We start from the raw sequence: 12927 nt of genomic DNA on the forward strand, positions 1-12927 counted from the left end.
ATTTTTGAATTGGCCCTGTCAACACTGGTTCTCCACTTGTGAAGTAACTCCCTGCTCTCCATGTGTCAGTATATAATGCCTGCATCTGTAACTTTCACTCTATGCATCCGAAGAAGTGAGGTTTTTACTCACGAAAGCTTATGCCCAAATAAATCTGTTAGTCTTTAAGGTGCCACCAGACTCCTTGTTATTTTCCTAATATCCCCAGTGATTCTACGGGACAAAATCCCAGGGAGGGAATAAAATTCTGCCACCTTAAACTAGTGTTTTCCATGCCTAGAATTCAGATGGCACCAGGTGGATCAGACTGAACAGGTTACAAACCTCTCCGAGGCACTTACTTTCTCAACAGGGACTTCTGTTTTCTAGTAAAATGGGTAAAAGGAAAGGAGAAAACTCGAAAGAGGCTCCTGCTCGAACACACATACGTGAACCCTAATACTCTCTCAGTCCTCAAAGAGAGCTCGAGAAGGAGACTTGCTGAAGCAAAGCCACAGGGGTCTCTGAGGTTTCCCTGGCCCTGCGCCCCTGTTTTGCCTGGCTGATGTGAGCATCTCTCTCTGAGGTCACCACCTCCCTAACAACTTTGACCAATAGGCTGAGCTCCTGCAAAAGGCCTTTGTGATGTCACTGCCACACCCACCCATCCCCTGAAGTGCTAACATCCTGCTGCTGGCCTGACACTTTGAAGGTCTGAGCTACTCTCTGTGGATCACCCCACTCAATGCGTCTTCATTCTAGGAAGGAAGCCGGTTAGAGAGTAAAACATTAGAGCCTGCTCCCAATGCTACACTCAGTGTTTCCAAAATTAGTAGACTTTATGGCCACAAGAGACCTTTAGACCATCTCATCTAAGCCACTGCATATCATAGGCTTCCTGTATAGTACAATAGTTACTTTTTGGGCACACACATTCCAGAAAGGCATCTAGTCTTCATTCAATGACATCAAGAGATGGAGAATCCACCACTTTCCCTTTTAGTGAGTGCCAGGGGACTCCATTTCCCCTTCCACTAGCTCCCCCATTTACAGTGAGCCAGAGCAGTACCTGCAGCAGGGAGCGGGAGTTGCTGAAGGCCTCAGAGGCACAGCCCCAGCAGTGTCTCAGGCACCTGGCCCAAGTGACGGATGATGCGGAGCTGGTGCAGAACTTTGGCGGTGACGTCCTCCTGCTGCAAGGGAACGAGAACCTGTCAGAGACCCAAACGCCCCGAGGAATGAGAGGAAATTAAGGCCACCTGGAACCAGCAGTATTTCCAATCAGCACCTGCCCACCACTGAGGGATGAATTCACCTCCTGAACTCCAGAATGGAGTCTTCTTGTCCTTTCTAGTAACCTCCAGTGCCAACCCCCCTCCTTCTAGGGTGAGCTCCTGCTACCTCCCCCTCAGTGCCCTTGACAGCTGTTCCACCTCCAAACCACACCTCAAGTTATCAGAACCCTCTTCTCCACCCCCACGCAGGTTGGGCAGGGAGGCGACTCTAGCAGGGGGGGGCAGGAGGGATTCTGGCAAGAGTGAAGTAGGTTTCAGGGAGGTTGAGATCTTGCCCCAAGTCATCCCAGACACTAATGCGAAGCCACAGGATGGCAGCATCTAGTGTCAGTGGAGTCCAAGCACTATTTCAACCCCACAGTTTTGGATCAACTTCCCACAAGGGGAGGTGAAGAGCACCCCCAGCAACACACACACACACACACACACCACTCCTGGTGGTGGGAGGGGAACAGGAGAAAGGACAAAAGAAGTAAGAGATGAAGAGAAAGGAAGGAGGGATGGAGGAAAAGGTAAAACGAAAAGGACAAACCCTAATGTCCCCAGTGATTCCACGGGACAAAATCCCAGGTGGACTATAAAATTCTGCAACCTTGAACTAGTGTTTTCCATGCCTAGAATTCAGCTGGCACCAGATGGATCAGACTGAGCAGCTTCCAAAACCTCTTGGAGGCTCTTACCTTCTAAATAGGGACGTCTGTATTCTAGTAAAATCAGTAAAAGGAAAGGAGACAACTCGAAAGAGGCTCCTGCTCGCACTCACATTCATCAACCCTAATACTCTCTCAGTCCTCAAAGAGAGACCTCGAGAAGGAGACTTGCTCAAGCAAAGCCACAGGGGTCTCTGAGGTTTCCCTGGCCTTGCAACACTGTCCTGCCTGGATGATGTCAGCATCTCTCTCTGAGGTCACCACCTGCCTAACACCTTTGACCAATAGGCTGACGTCCTGCAAAAGGCCTTTGTGATGTCACTGCCACACACACCCATCCCCGGAAGTGCTAATGTCCTGCTGCTGGCCTGACACTTTGAAGGTTTGAGCTACTCTCTGTCCATCACCCCACTCAATGCGTCTTCATTCTAGGAAGCAAGCCGGCTAGACAGTAAAACATCAGAGGCTGCTCCCAACGCTACACTCAGTTTTAAGAAAATTAGGAGACTTTATGGCCAGAAGAGAAATTTAGAGCATCTCATCTAACCCCTTGCATATCATGGGCTTCCTGTATAGCACAACAGTTACTTTTTTGAAAAACACATTCCAGAAAGTCATCTAGTCTTCATTCAATGACATCAAGACATGGAGAATCCACCACTTTCCCTTTTAGTGAGTGCCAGGGGGCTCCATTTCCCTTTCCACTAGCTCCCCATTTACAGTGAGCCAGAGCAGTACCTTAAGCAGGGAGGGATGAATTCACCTACTGAACCACAGAATGGAGTCGTCTTCTCCTTTCTAGTAACCTCCAGTGCCAACCCCCCTCCTTCTAGGGTGAGCTCCTCCTACCTCCCCCTCAGTGCCCTTGACAGCTCTTCCACCTCCAAACCACACCTCAAGTTATCAGAACACAATTCTCCACCCGCACACAGGTTGGGCAGGGAGGCGGCTCTAGAAGGGGGGGCAGGAGGGATTCTGGCAGCAGTGAAGTGGGTTGTGGGGAGGTTGAGATCTTGCCCCAAGTCATCCCAGAAACTAATGATAAGCCACACGATGGCAGCATCTAGTGTCAGTGGAGTCCAAGCACTATTGCAACCCCACAGTTTTCGATCAATTTTCCACAACGGGAGGTGAAGAGCACCCCCAGCAACACACACACACACCTGCAGTGTCTCAGGCAGCTGGCGCAAGTGCCAGATGATGCGGAGCTAGTGCATCACTTTGGCGGTGACGTCCTCCTGCTGCAAGGGAACGAAAACGTGTCAGAGACTCAAACGCCCCGAGGAATCAGGGGGAATTAAGGCCAACTGGAACCAGCAGTATTTCCACTCAGCAACTGCCCACCACTGAGGGATGAATTCACCTCCTGAAGCCCAGAATGGAGTCTTTTGTCCTTTCTAGTAACCTACAGTGCCAAGCCCCCTCCTTGTAGGGTGAGCTCCTGCTACCTCCCCATCAGTGCCCTTGACAGCTGTTCCACCTCCAAATCACAGCTCAAGTTATCAGAATCCTCTTCTCCACCCCCACCCAGGTTGGGCAGGGAGGCAGCTCTAGCAGGCGGGGCAGGAGGGATTCTGGCAGCAGTGAAGTGGGTTGCGGGGAGGTTGAGATCTTGCCCCAAGTCATCCCAGACACTAATGCTAAGCCACAGGATGGCAGCATCTAGTGTCAGTGGAGTCGAAGTACTATTTCAACCCCACAGTTTTGCATGAACTCCCCACAAGGGGAGGTGAAGAGCACCCCCAGCAACAAACACACACACACACACACACACACACACACCGCTCCTGGTGGTGGGAGGGGAACAGGAGAAAGGACAAAAGAAGTAAGAGATGAAAGGAAAGGAAGGAGGGATGGAGGAAAACTTAAAATGAAAAGGACAAATCCTAATGTCCCCAGTGATTCCACGGGACAAAGTCCCAGGTGGGCTATAAAATTCTGCCACCTTGAACTAATGTTTTCGATGCCTAGAATGCAGATGGCACCAGGTGGATCAGACTGAAGAGGTTACAAACCTCTCCGAGGCTCTTACTTTCTCAACAGGGATGCCTGTTTTCTAGTAAAATCAGTAAAAGGAAAGGAGAAAACTCGAAAGAGGCTCCTGCACGCACTTAAATACGTGAACGCTCTCTCAGTCCTCAAAGAGAGACCTCGAGAAGGAGACTTGCTGAAGCAAAGCCACAGGGTCTCTGAGGTTTCCCTGGCCCTGTGCTCCTGTCCTGTCAGGCTGATGTCAGCATCTCTCTCTGAGGTCACCACCTCCCTAACACATTTGACCAATAGGCTGACATCCTGCAAAAGGCCTTTGTGATGTCACTGCCACACCCAACCAATGCTAATGTCCTGTTGCTGGCCTGAGACTTTGAAGGTTTGAGGTTGTCATAACTATAAAGGGAAGGATAACAGCTGTCCTGTGTACAGTACTATAAAATCCCTCCTGGCCAGAGACTCCAAAATCCTTTTCCCTGTAAAGGGTTAAGAAGCTCAGGTAACCTGGCTGGCATCTGACCTAAAGGACCAATAAGGGGACAAGATACTTTCAAATCTTGGGGAGGGGAAGGCTTTTGTTTCTGTTCTTTGTTTGTGTGGGTGTTCGCCCTCGGGACTGAGAGGGACCAGACATCAATCCAGGTTCTCCACATCTTTCTAAACAAGTCTCTCCTATTTCAAACAAGGCGTGTTAGTTTTCCTTTGTTTTCTCAACTTGTAAATGTACCTTTTACTAGAGTGTTTATCTTTGTTTGCTGTACTTTGAACCTAAGACTAGAGGGGAGTCCTCTGAGCTCTTTAAGTTTGATTACCCTGTAAGGTTAATTTCCATACTGATTTTACAGAGATGATTTTTACCTTTTTCTTTAATTAAAAGCCTTATTTTTAAGAACCTGATTGATTTTTTCTTGTTTTAAGATCCAAGGAGTTTGGATCTTGATTCACCAGGAGTTGGTGGGAGGAAGGAGGGGAATGGTTAATTTCTCCTCCTTTTAGATCCAAGGGGGTTGGATCTGTATTCACCAGAAGTTGGTGGGAGGAGGGAGGGGGGATGGTTAATTTCTCCTTGTTTTAAGATCCAAGGGGTTTGGATCTGTATTCACCAGGGAATTGGTGAAAGGTTTCTCAAGGCTACCCAGGGGAGGAAATTAGCCTTGGGATGGTGGTTAAGCTTAGAAGTTTTCATGCAGGCCCCTACATTTGTATCCTAAACTTCAAAGTGGGGATACAGCCTTGACACAGGTACTCTCTGTGGATCACCCTACTCAATGCGTCTTCATTCTAGGAAGCAAGCCGGCTAGACAGTAAAACATCAGAGGCTGCTCCCAATACTACACTCAGTGTTTCCAAAATTTGTAGACTTTATGGCCACAAGAGACCTTTAGAGCATCTCATCTAAGCCCCTGCATATCATAGGCCTCCTGTATAGTACAATAGTTACTTTTCGGGCACACACATTCCAGAAAGGCATCTAGTCTTCACTCAATGACATCAAGAGATGGAGAATCCACCACTTTCCCTTTTAGTGAGTGCCAGGGGGCTCCATTTCCCCTTCCACTAGCTCGACATTTACAGGGAGACAGAGCAGTACCTGCAGCAGGGAGCGGGAGTTGCTGAAGGCCTCAGAGGCGCAGCCTCTGCAGTGTCTCAGGCACCTGGCGCAAGTGGCGGATGATGCGGGTGCATCACTTTGGCCGTGACGTCCTCCTCCTGCAAGGGAACGAGAACCTGTCAGAGACTCAAACGCCCCGAGGAATCTGGGGGATTTAAGGGCACCTGGAACCAGCAGTATTTCCACTCAGCACCTGAACACCACTGAGAGATGAATTCACCTCCTGAACCCCAGAATGGAGTCTTCTTGTCCTTTCTAGTAACCTCCAGTGCCAACCCCGCTCCTTCTGGGGTGAGCTCCTGCTACCTCCCCCTCAGTGCCCTTGACAGCTGTTCCACCTCCAAACCACACCTCAAGTTATCAGAACCCTCTTCTCCACCCCCACCCAGGTTGGGCAGGGAGGTGGCTCTAGCAGGGGGGGCAGGAGGTATTCTGGCAGCAGTGAAGTGGGTTGCGGGGAGGTTGAGATCTTGCCCCAAGTCATCCCAGACACTAATGCTAAGCCACAGGATGGCAGCATTTGTGTCAGTGGACTCCAAGCACTATTTCAACCCCACAGTTTTGGATTAACTTCCCAAAAGGGGAGGTGAAGAGCACCCCCAGCAACACACACGCACACACTAATCCTAATGTCCTGCTGCTGGCCTGACATTTTGAAGGTTTGAGCTACTCTCTGTGGATCAACCCACTTAATGCGTCTTCATTCTAGGAAGCAAGCCGGCTAGACAGTAAAACATCAGAGGCTGCTCCCAATGCTACACTCAGTGTTTCCAAAATTAGGAGACTTTATGTCCACAAGAGACCTTTAGAGCATCTCATCTAACTCCCTGCATATTACAGGCTTCCTGTATCGTACAATAGTTACTTTTTGGGCACACACATTCCAGAAAGGCATCTAGTCTTCATTCAATGACATCAAGAAATGGAGAATCCACCACTTTCCCTTTTAGTGAGTGCCAGGGGGCTCCATTTCCCCTTCATCCCAGCCAGGGCTTTGTCAAGCCGGGCCTTAAAAACCTCCAAGGAAGGAGACTCCACCACCTCCCTAGGTAACGCATTCCAGTCTTTCACCACCCTCCTAGTGAAATAGTTTTTCTTAATATCCAACCTGGACCTCCCGCACTGCAACTTGAGACCATTGCTCCTTGTACTGTCATCTGCCACCACTGGGAACAGCCAAGCTCCATCCTCTTTGGAACCCCCCTTCAGGTAGTTGAAGGCTGCTATCAAATCCCCTTTCATTCTTCTCTTCTGGAGACTAAACAATCCCAGTTCCCTCAGCCTCTTCTCATAACTCATGTGCTCCAGACCCCTAATCATTTTTGTTGCCCTCCGTTGGACTCTTTCCGAGACTAAAACGCCCCGAGGAATCAGGGGGAATTAAGGCCACCTGGAACCAGCAGTATCTCCACCCAGCACCTGCCCACCACTCAGGGATGAATTCACCTCCTGAACCCCAGAATGGAGTCGTCTTCTCCTTTTTAGTAACCTCCAGTGCAAACCCCCCTCCTTGAGGGATGAGCTCCTGCTACCTCCCCCTCAGTGCCCTTGACAGCTGTTCCACCTCCAAACCACACCTCAAGTTATCAGAACCCTCTTCTCCACCCCCACCCAGGTTGGGCAGAGAGGCGGATCTAGGAGGGGGAGCAGGAGGGATTCTGCCAGCAGTGAAGTGCGTTGCGGGGAGGTTGAGATCTTGCCCCAAAGTCATCCCAGACACTAATGCTAAGCCACAGGATGGCAGCATCTAGTGTCAGTGGACTCCAAGCACTATTTCAACCCCAGAGTTTTGGATTAACTTCCCAAAAGGGGAGGTGAAGAGCACCCCCAGCAACACACACGCACACACTAATCCTAATGTTCTGCTGCTGGCCTGACACTTTGAAGGTTTGAGCTACTCTCTGTGGATCAACCCACTTAATGCGTCTTCATTCTAGGAAGCAAGCCGGCTAGACAGTAAAACATCAGAGGCTGCTCCCAATGCTACACTCAGTGTTTCCAAAATTAGGAGACTTTATGTCCACAAGAGACCTTTAGAGCATCTCATCTAACGCCCTGCATATTACAGGCTTCCTGTATCGTACAATAGTTACTTTTTGGGCACACACATTCCAGAAAGGCATCTAGTCTTCATTCAATGACATCAAGAAATGGAGAATCCACCACTCTCCCTTTTAGTGAGTGCCAGGGGGCTCCATTTCCCCTTCATCCCAGCCAGGGCTTTGTCAAGCCGGGCCTTAAAAACCTCCAAGGAAGGAGACTCCACCACCTCCCTAGGTAACGCATTCCAGTCTTTCACCACCCTCCTAGTGAAATAGTTTTTCTTAATATCCAACCTGGACCTCCCGCACTGCAACTTGAGACCATTGCTCCTTGTACTGTCATCTGCCACCACTGGGAACAGCCAAGCTCCATCCTCTTTGGAACCCCCCTTCAGGTAGTTGAAGGCTGCTATCAAATCCCCTTTCATTCTTCTCTTCTGGAGACTAAACAATCCCAGTTCCCTCAGCCTCTCCTCATAACTCATGTGCTCCAGACCCCTAATCATTTTTGTTGCCCTCCGTTCGACTCTTTCCGAGACTAAAACGCCCCGAGGAATCAGGGGGAATTAAGGCCACCTGGAACCAGCAGTATCTCCACCCAGCACCTGCCCACCACTCAGGGATGAATTCACCTCCTGAACCCCAGAATGGAGTCGTCTTCTCCTTTTTAGTAACCTCCAGTGCAAACCCCCCTCCTTGAGGGATGAGCTCCTGCTACCTCCCCCTCAGTGCCCTTGACAGCTGTTCCACCTCCAAACCACACCTCAAGTTATCAGAACCCTCTTCTCCACCCCCACCCAGGTTGGGCAGAGAGGCGGATCTAGGAGGGGGCGCCAGCAGTGAAGTGCGTTGCGGGGAGGTTGAGATCTTGCCCCAAAGTCATCCCAGACACTAATGCTAAGCCACACGATGGCAGCATCTAGTGTCCGTGGAGTCAAAGCACTATTTCAACCCCACAGTTTTGGATCAACTTACCACAAGGGGAGGTGAAGAGCACCCCTACCAACACACACACACACACACACACCATTCCTTGTGGTGGGAGAGGAACAGGAGAAAGGACAAAAGAAGTAAGAGATGAAGAGAAAGGAAGGAGGGATGGAGGAAAAGGTAAAATGAAAAGGACAAACCCTAATGTCCCCAGTGATTCCACAGGACAAAATCCCAGGTGGGCTATAAAATTCTGCCACCTTGAAATAGTCTTATACATGCCTAGAATTCAGCTGGCACCAGATGGATCAGACTGAGCAGCTTCCAAAACCTCTCCGAGGCTCTAACTTTCTGAACAGGGACATCTGGTTTCTAGTAAAACCAGTAAAAGGAAAGGAGAAAACTCGAAAGAAGTTCCTCCTCGCACTCACCTAGGTGAACCCTAATAGTCTCTCAAAGAGAGACCTTGAGAAGGAGAATTGCTGAAGCTAAGCCACAGGGGTCTACGAGGTTTTCCTGGTTCTGCGACCCTATCCTGCCTGGCTGATGTCAGCATCTCTCTCTGAGGTCACCACCTCCCTAACACCTTTGACCAATAGGCTGAGATCCTGCAAAAGGCCTTTGTGATGTCACTGCCACACCCACCCATCCCCTGAAGTGCTATTGTCCTACCGCTCACCAGACACTTTCAAGGTCTGAGCTACTCCCTGTGGATCACGCCACTCAATGCCTGTTCATTCTAGGAAGCAAGCCGGCTAGACAGTAAAACATCAGAGGCTGTTCCCAACGCTACACTCAGTTTTAAAAAAATTAGTAGACTTTATGGCCAGAAGAGACCTTTAGAGCATCTCATCTAACCCCCTGCATATCATGGGCTTCCTGTATAGCACAACAGTTACTTTTTTGGAAAACACATTCCAGAAAGGCATCTAGTCTTCATTCATTGACATCAAGAGATAGAGAATCCACCACTTTCCCTTTTAGTGAGTGCCAGGGGGCTCCATTTCCCCTTCCACTAGCTCCCCATTTACAGTGAGACAGAGCAGTACCTGCAGCAGGGAGCGGGAGTTGCTGATGGCCTCAGAGGCACAACCCCTGCAGTGTCTCAGGCACCTGGCGCAAGTGCCGGATGATGCGGAGCTGGTGCATCACTTTTGGCCGTGACGTCCTCCACCTGCAAGGGAACGAGAACCTGTCAGAGACTCAAACGCCCCGAGGAATCAGCGGGAATTAAGGGCACCTGGAACCAGCACTACTTCCACCCATCACCTGCCCACCACTGAGGGATAAATTCACCTCCTGAACCCCAGAATGGAGTCTTCTTGTCCTTTCTAGTAACCTCCAGTGCCAACCCCGCTCCTTCTGGGGTGAGCTCCTGCTACCTCCCCCTCAGTGCCCTTGACAGCTGTTCCACCTCCAAACCACACCTCAAGTTATCAGAACCCTCTTCTCCACCCCCACCCAGGTTGGGCAGGGAGGTGGCTCTAGCAGGGGGGGCAGGAGGGATTCTGGCAGCAGTGAAGTGGGTTGCGGGGAGGTTGAGATCTTGCCCCAAGTCATCCCAGACACTAATGCTAAGCCACAGGATGGCAGCATCTAGTGTCAGTGGAGTCCAAGCACTATTTCAACCCCACAGTTTTGGATTGACTTCCCAAAAGGGGAGGTGAAGAGCACCCCCAGCAACACACACGCACACACTAATCCTAATGTCCTGCTGCTGGCCTGACACTTTGAAGGTTTGAGCTACTCTCTGTGGATCAACCCACTTAATGCGTCTTCATTCTAGGAAGCAAGCCGGCTAGACAGTAAAACATCAGAGGCTGCTCCCAATGCTACACTCAGTGTTTCCAAAATTAGGAGACTTTATGTCCACAAGAGACCTTTAGAGCATCTCATCTAACGCCCTGCATATTACAGGCTTCCTGTATCGTACAATAGTTACTTTTTGGGCACACACATTCCAGAAAGGCATCTAGTCTTCATTCAATGACATCAAGAAATGGAGAATCCACCACTTTCCCTTTTAGTGAGTGCCAGGGGGCTCCATTTCCCCTTCATCCCAGCCAGGGCTTTGTCAAGCCGGGCCTTAAAAACCTCCAAGGAAGGAGACTCCACCACCTCCCTAGGTAACGCATTCCAGTCTTTCACCACCCTCCTAGTGAAATAGTTTTTCTTAATATCCAACCTGGACCTCCCTCACTGCAACTTGAGACCATTGCTCCTTGTACTGTCATCTGTTCCACCTCCAAACCACAGCTCAAGTTATCAGAACACTCTTCTCCACCCCCACCCAGGTTGGCCAGGGAGGCGGCTCTAGCCGGGGGGGCAGGAGGGATTCTGCCAGCAGTGAAGTGGGTTCCGGGTAGGTTGAGATCTTGCCCCAAGTCATCCCAGACACCAATGCTAATCCACACGATGGCAGCATCTAGTGTCAGTGGAGTCCAAGCACTATTTTAACCACACAGGTTTGGATGAACTCCCCACAAGGGGAGGTGAAGAGCACCCCAAGCAACACACACACACACACAAACCACTCCTGGTGGTGGGAGGGGAACAGGAGAAAGGACAAAAGAAGTAAGAGATGAACAGAAAGGAAGGAAGGAGGGAGGAAAAGGTAAAACGAAAAGGACAAACACTAATGTCCCCAGTGATTCTACGGGACAAAATCACAGGGAGGGAATAAAATTCTGCCACCTTGAACTAGTGTTTTCCATGCCTAGAATTCAGCTGGCACCAGGTGGATCAGACTGAACAGGATACAAACCTCTCCGAGTCACTTACTTTCCTCAAAGAGAGACCTCAAGGAGGAGACTTGCTGAAGCAAAGCAACAGGGGTCTCTGAGGTTTCCCTGGCCCTCATGTCAGCATCTCTCTCTGATGTCAGCATCTCTCTCTGAGGTCACCACCTCCCTAACACATTTGACCAATAAGCTGAGGTCCTGCAAAAGGCTTTTGTGATGTCACTGCCACACCCACCCATCCTCTGAAGTGCTAATGTCCTGATTCTGGCCTGACACTTTGAAGGTTTGAGCTACTCTCTGTGGATCACCCCACTCAATGCGCCCTCATTCTAGGAAGCAAGCCGGCTAGACAGTAAAACATCAGAGGCTGCTCCCAATGCTACACTCAGAGTTTCCAAAATTAGTTGACTTTATGGTCAGAAGAGACCTTTAGAGTATCTAGTCTAACCCCCTGCATATCATAGGCTTCCTCTATAGTACAATAGTTACTTTTTGGGCACACACATTCCAGAAAGGCATCTAGTTTCATTCAATGACATCAAGAGATGGAGAATCCACCACTTTCCCTTTTAGTGAATGCCAGGGGGCTCCATTTCCCCTTCCACTAGCTCCCCATTTACAATCAGCCAGAGCAGTACCTGCAGCAGGGAGCGGGAGTTCCTGAAGGCCTCAGAGGCGCAGCCCCTGCAGTGTCTCATGCACCTGGCGCAAGTGCCGGATGATGCGGAGCTGGTGCATCACTCTGGCCATGACGTCCTCCTGCTGCAAGGGAACGAAAACCTGTCAGAGAATCAAACGCTCCGAGGAATCAGGAGGAATTAAGGGCAAATGGAACCAGCAGTATTTCCACCCAGCACCTGCCCACCACTGAGGGATGAATTCACCTCCTCAACCCCAGAATGGAGTCTTCTCCTTTCTAGTAACCTCCAGTGTCCACCCCCCTCCTTGTAGGGTGAGTTCCTGCTACCTCCCCGTCGGTGTCCTTGACAGCTGATCCAGGAGGGATTCTGGCAGCAGTGAAGTGGGTTGCGGGGAGGTTGAGATCTTGCCCCAAGTCATCCCAGACACTAATGCTAAGCCACACGATGGCAGCATCTAGTGTCAATGGTGTCCAAGCACTATTTCAACCCCACAGTTTTCGATGAACTTCCCACAAAGGGCAACAGAGGGTCCTGTGGCACCTTTGAGACTAACAGAAGTACTGGGAGCATAAGCTTTCGTGGGTCAGAACCTCACTTCTTCAGATGCAAGTAATGGAAATCTCCAGAGGCAGGTATATATCAGTGTGGAGATAACGAGGTTAGTTCAATCAGGGAGGGTGAGGTGCTCTGCTAGCAGTTGAGGTGTGAACACCAAGGGAGGAGAAACTGTTTCTGTAGTTGGATAGCCATTCACAGTCTTTGTTTAATCCTGATCTGATGGTGTCAAATTTGCAGATGAACTGAAGCTCAGCAGTTTCTCTTTGGAGTCTGGTCCTGAAGTTTTTTTGCTGTAAGATGGCTACCTTAACATCTGCTATTGTGTGGCCAGGGAGGTTGAAGTGTTCTCCTACAGGTTTTTGTATATTGCCATTCCTGATATCTGACTTGTGTCCATTTATCCTCTTGCGTAGTGACTGTCCAGTTTGGCCAATGTACATAGCAGAGGGGCATTGCTGGCATATGATGGCATATATAACATTGGTGGACG

The 12927-nt window shown here is 49.9% G+C and overlaps 1 long non-coding RNA gene across 1 annotated transcript; it reads right to left on the reverse strand.

The window, feature by feature from the left end:
* Positions 1-1047: 1047 nt before the first annotated feature.
* LOC135979005 (uncharacterized) lies at positions 1048-5615 on the reverse strand. The gene is made up of 3 exons (XR_010596338.1): positions 5505-5615; positions 3088-3165; positions 1048-1172 (listed from the first exon to the last, which is right to left on the reverse strand). It is a non-coding gene; the product is annotated as an uncharacterized LOC135979005 (long non-coding RNA).
* Between the last annotated feature and the right edge of the window lie 7312 nt (positions 5616-12927).

The sequence above is a fragment of the Chrysemys picta genome, unplaced genomic scaffold (genome assembly GCF_011386835.1).
Source record: "Chrysemys picta bellii isolate R12L10 unplaced genomic scaffold, ASM1138683v2 scaf611, whole genome shotgun sequence".
Taxonomy (NCBI): Eukaryota; Metazoa; Chordata; order Testudines; family Emydidae; genus Chrysemys; species Chrysemys picta.